This window comes from Anomaloglossus baeobatrachus, chromosome 7 (genome assembly GCF_048569485.1).
Source record: "Anomaloglossus baeobatrachus isolate aAnoBae1 chromosome 7, aAnoBae1.hap1, whole genome shotgun sequence".
Taxonomy (NCBI): Eukaryota; Metazoa; Chordata; class Amphibia; order Anura; family Aromobatidae; genus Anomaloglossus; species Anomaloglossus baeobatrachus.
The window spans coordinates 261,287,325-261,293,324 of NC_134359.1; the positions used below are offsets into that span (position 1 = coordinate 261,287,325).

At 47.1% G+C, this 6,000-nt stretch overlaps 1 protein-coding gene across 1 annotated transcript in view; it reads right to left on the bottom strand.

Annotated features, from left to right (window-relative positions):
* Positions 1 to 4,834, bottom strand: part of LOC142246163 (interleukin-9 receptor-like) — a 65,277-nt gene extending 60,443 nt beyond the window's left edge. Inside the window, exon 1 of the mRNA XM_075319195.1 lies at positions 4,811 to 4,834. The gene's annotated coding sequence lies outside the window, so the exon portion shown is untranslated. The remainder of the gene's footprint in view (positions 1 to 4,810) is intronic.
* Between the last annotated feature and the right edge of the window lie 1,166 nt (positions 4,835 to 6,000).

Below are 6,000 nucleotides of genomic sequence, written 5' to 3' on the forward strand. Positions count from 1 at the left end.
GAAGTACCTCAGACTCCTTCTTGTCAAAAACGTCCGCGAAGGACCAATAGGCCGAGGGCAGTTCCGGTAGGTTCTCTGGAGCCGGGGGACGTCGGATTGGTTGTAGGGACTTTAGACATCTCTCATGACAGGCAGAGCCCCAACGAGTGATTTCGCCAGTACCCCAGCTGACTGATGGTTCGTGTGTCCGCAACCAAGGAAGTCCCAGCAGGATTTGATGGGACATGTGTGGAAGGACGTAGAGAGCGATGTTCTCGGTGTGCAGAGCACCTATACGCAATTCCACCGGCTTGGTGATCCAGGAGATGGTATCAGAGAGGGGTCTCCCATCCACCGAGGCAATCATTAGGGGCTTATCGAGTGGAGTAACAGGCAGCTGGTACTTGTCCACCGTGGCCTGCTGGATAAAATTGCCTGCTGCTCCGGAGTCGAGGTATGCCTCAGCCGTGAAGCGCGTCTCTCCTGTTGACACTTGTACCGTCCACATAACTGGGTCTGAGAGAGTCCCAGCACCTAGGGTGGCCTCTCCTACCAACCCTAGGCTTTGGAGTTTCCCGGCCTTTCCGGACAGGAGCGTAAGAGATGTGTGCCCTCTCCGCAGTAAAAGCAGAGGCCTTTGGCGAGCCGCTCTGCTCTACGTTGGTCAGACTGTCGTACTCGGTCAACCTGCATGGGCTCGTGGACAGGAATCCCAGCTGTTGAAGAGTGAGGCACAGAGGACTTCTGTGGAGGAGGGGAGTGCCGTACTGCACGTCTCTCACGATACAGCTCTTTGGAGCGTTCCTGGAAACGAATGTCCACTCGAGTGGCTAGGGCAATCAGGGCATCTAGGGTGGAGGGCACGTCACGACCCGCCAACTCATCCTTGATGCGACTCGAGAGTCCTTCCCAGAAGGCGGCTGTCAGGGCCTCATTATTCCACCCGAGTTCAGAAGCCAAAGTACGGAAACGGATGGCATATTGACCCACCGTCAGTGTTCCTTGACGTAGGCGGAGGAGGGATGAAGCAGACGCAGAGGCGCGTCCCGGCTCGTCGAAGGTGCTGCGAAAGGCCTGCAGGAACTCTTGAAGGTTCTTGGTCATGGGGTCCTCCTTCTCCCACAAGGGGTTCATCCACGCCAGCGCCTCGCCCTCCAGATGAGACATTATAAAGGCGACCTTGGCTTGGTCAGAGGCGAACAGATGTGGCAGCTGCGTGAAATGAAGGGAACACTGGTTTATGAAGCCCCTGCAGGTCTTGGGATCTCCAGCATAACGAGGTGGTGACGCCAAACGGAGACGGGAAGCATCTGAAGAGGCTGCCACTGGTGCGGGAGCCATGGCTTGCATAGCTGGGGACCTGGGTGCCGCAGGCGTCATTGATGCTTGTAACGTGTACAGGCGGGTGTCCACGGAGGTCATAAATTGCAACATGCGGGTCTGGACTTCATGCTGACGTCGGAGTTCCTCTTGCAAGGCCGCTAGTGCTGCAGCGGGATCCATGGCCTGATCTTACTGTCACGGCCGGGCGGTCGGGCCGACCCAGGAGGTGGATCCACTGGACCGAACTCTTAAGATGGTGGTAGGGAGTCCGGCAGCTGAAGCACTGATGGGCAGCAGAACAGTCCGTGCAAGTGAAGGCAGCGGAGGAGTCCCTGGGACCACGGTGTCACAGATGGTAGTCCTGGTGACGTAGCTCAGGTTCGGAAGCCGAGATGATATCAGGCGGGGTCCGGAACCTCAGGAGCGAGATGACGGGTCACCGCAGGGATCCGAGATGGTACGGACTGTCAGATGGCAGACGGACAGTGTGCGGGGTTCAGGATACGGCAGACGGGATGGCGAGGCAGGTACGGCTCTACAAAGAGAGATAGGTGAGTACAGGCACATAAACACCAGGAGACCTGACTCCTAGCTCAGGGAACACGAAGATCAGGCCCCGCCCCCTTGGACACTAACCCCCTTTATACCCAGTACCTGTTCAACCTCATTTCCTGTTAATGGACGCTGGCCCTTTAAGAAAGGGTCAGTGACCGCGCGCGCGCCCTAACGCGCATGCGCGCCGCCCGGGTGCCAGAAGCCAGGGAAGGAGGCTGAGGGGAGGACGCAGGGGAGCCGGCCAGGTCCTGGGAAGCCGTCGGGCGCCGGGATCGGGGACCAGGGGGCCTGGGACGGACGGAATCCGGGGGCTGAGGAGCGGGCAGCGTGGCAGGTGAGCCGGGGAGCGGGGGTGAGGACCCGGGGAGCGTGACATCTTGCTTGTTTGTGGGTCTTTCCGTCTTAAGTCTGGATTTGAGCAAGTGAAATGCATGCTCAATTGGGTTAAGATCTGGTGATTGACTTGGCCATTGCATAATGTTCCACTTTTTTGCACTCATGAACTCCTGGGTAGCTTTGGCTGTATGCTTGGGGTCATTGTCCATCTGTACTATGAAGCGCCGTCCGATCAACTTTGCGGCATTTGGCTGAATCTGGGCTGAAAGTATATCCCGGTACACTTCAGAATTCATCCGGCTACTCTTGTCTGCTGTTATGTCATCAATAAACACAAGTGACCCAGTGCCATTGAAAGCCATGCATGCCCATGCCATCACGTTGCCTCCACCATGTTTTACAGAGGATGTGGTGTGCCTTGGATCATGTGCCGTTCCCTTTCTTCTCCAAACTTTTTTCTTCCCATCATTCTGGTACAGGTTGATCTTTGTCTCATCTGTCCATAGAATACTTTTCCAGAACTGAGCTGGCTTCATGAGGTGTTTTTCAGCAAATGTAACTCTGGCCTGTCTATTTTTGGAATTGATGAATGGTTTGCATCTAGATGTGAACCCTTTGTATTTACTTTCATGGAGTCTTCTCTTTACTGTTGACTTAGAGACAGATACACCTACTTCACTGAGAGTGTTCTGGACTTCAGTTGATGTTGTGAACGGGTTCTTCTTCACCAAAGAAAGTATGCGGCGATCATCCACCACTGTTGTCATCCGTGGACGCCCAGGCCTTTTTGAGTTCCCAAGCTCACGAGTCAATTCCTTTTTTCTCAGAATGTACCCGACTGTTGATTTTGCTACTCCAAGCATGTCTGCTATCTCAAGCGTCTTAATGCAAGTCTATGAGAGCAACAACAAGGCTATCATAGATGTGTATTGATTTGTAACCTCCAGAGGCTTCATTATTCTTTAGTGTCACGCCGGTCGTATGGCGCCATTTTGTGCCTGAAATTCCTGACTGGTCAAAAGTCAGATGTTATATCACAAGTGTCTCAATGCAAGTCTATGAGAGCAAGAATAAGGCTCTCAAAAGATTTGTATTAATTTGTAACCACCGGCAGCTTCATTATTTTTCAGCGTCGCTCTGGTCCCATGATGCCATTTTGTGCCTGAAACTCTTGACTGGTAGAAAGTCAGATGTTATATCACAAGAGTCTCAATGCAAGTCTATGAGAGCCAGAACAAGAGTCTCATGGATTTGTATTAATTTGTAACCACCAGCAGCTTCATTATTTTTCAGCATCACCCTGGTTCCGTGATGACATCTTGTGCCCAATACTTGTTCCTGTCTGAAACTCAGTAGTAATGTCACAAGCGTTTCAATACAAGTCTATGAGAGCCAGAACACCTCTCTCATAGATTTGTATTGATATGTAACCTCTGGTTGCTTCATTATTTTTCGTCATTGCTCCGGTCCCGTGGCACCATCTTGTGCCTGAAACTCTTGACTGGTAGAAAGTCAGATGTTATATCACAAGAGTCTTAATGCAAGTCTATAAGAGTCAGAACAAGGCTCTCATAGACCTGTATTGATTTGTAACCTTGTGTGCTCCATGATTACTAGAGCTGCCGGCAGGTCACAAACTGTCTGATATTACGGGAAAATTGATGAAGACACCGGAAGGTGAGTATAAGACATGGGTCAGGGGACTTACATTTATTAAAGCACCACTCCAGCGCTGAAATAAAAGAAAGAAAAACATTGGAGTGGTGCTTTAAAGTAAAATATTAATAATAATGATACAAGGTACAAATCAAATAATAATAATAATAATAATAGCAATAATAATAATAATAATTATTATCATCGTTATTGTTATTATTATTATTAACATTGATAGAGAACAGACAAGGGTAGTCATATAGATTAATATTAAAATTCAAAATTAAAATGAAAATAATTAAAACACATTGAAGTAATATATAGGTTGTGAAAAGTCAAGGGTTTATAAAAGTCAACTTTCTTGATTGATTAATTGATATTGAATGATTAATTAATTAGAACCCTGAATACCATGTGTTACTAGATATAGAATAAACAAACGCCTGCATTATTGAAGACAGTATATATGTTTCAGGCTATGTTCACATGTCCGGTAATCTTCCATTAGAGTGGATCCGATCCGTTGGCTAAGAAGTTGGGCAAACACAACTTTTTGAAAAAATTGATTTTTGCAGAATGTTTTTTTAACATGGGAAAATGGATCCGTTATCAGAACGCTATTTATCTTTTTTTATATTTATACTATTTATATTTTAAGCAAAAAACGGATTTTTTACAAATACAAGAAAAAACAGATGGCTACATAGCAATCAATTTACGGATTCGTTTTCCATAGACTTCAATGTTTGAAAAAAGGATTTTTTTTTCAAGCTGTACAAACCGAGGTTTTTTTTTCATGGATAGAACTCACACTCATTAAAGTCTATGGGGCCGGGTCACCTCTCCGTGGATTTTCGCAGACTGAGCGGTCCACGCAAAATCATGGAGACATGTTAAATTTTCATCAATCTTACCAATGAAAAATAAGAAAAAACAACACTACACAGATTAATGCCAGTACCTGCCAGCACAATGCTCCTCACCATGAGACGTCTCTATATTTTTCTGAAATCTTGAGTGAGTTAACGGTAGCCGAATACACTAATCTCCATGGAAATCACCCTTATATTTCCTGAAGTGAGGGGAGGGCGTACATCAAGCTGATAGAGCTTTTTTTTTTTCTTCTTGGCCTACATTTTTATATGTAAGATGCAAAGATATCATGTTAACAGTGACATTAGGATGTGCAGAAGACTATTAGCAATATATTTATTACATCATATGAATTTAAAGGGAACCTGTCAGAAGCAATATGGATCCAGAACCACGAGCAGTTCTGGGTGCATATTCCTAATCCCTGTTTAACCGTCCCTGTATCTAGTAGCATAGATAAAGGGATCTATAGAAAAAGTATTTCTAAAGAGCTTATATCATATGCTAATGAACGTGGGGACTAGTCGCAAGGGCGTTACTTCCCCTGGCTAGTCAGCCCCATTATCATGTTAGTACACCCCTGTGGGCATGCTACCATGTAATGGTAATGAATGCGCAGCGTCACAGGATGATCTCACTCACCTCTCCGCTGCCAGCGCCGCCCGACGCTGGATTTCGGATCAGTGTGCATGACCCTGGAGTTTCGGTCATGCGCACTATGAAGCCGGGTGTACGCATCCTGGCTTCAAACTGAAATAGTGCGTGTGACGGCATGGGTTAAAGTTTCTTAAAATCCAGCCAGACAGCAGGATAGATTGTCTATAGACGGGGGAGAAGTCCCTCATTGTTTTTACAAGACTCTTGTTGACTCAATGTAATTGTGTTGGCCACTGGAAGCCAAACGTATTGTTCTCCAGACATTTCCGGTAACCATTGTATTGTAGTTGTGTATTGATAATGTAATTACCTTAGTAGCCATTGTCTAGACAGTGGCTCCCAGTTTACATGTACACCCTCAGCCTTTCGAAGCACATCATTTAAATGAACATTATCCATGCAGCTTGAAATTCCTCCAATGGGAGAAGCAATCTTGTCCAACCAATCGATGAGGACGCAGTGTATCCAAGGGGAAGGTTGTGGCTATAAAAAGGACTTCTTTAAGCCACCAGTGTTTGTTGATGGTTGATGGAGTCAGTCTAAGCTCTTTGGAGCTGACTGGAGGATCAGGACATCTTATGGCTTCAATCTAGGGACTCCGGAACCGGTTGGAGACCATAT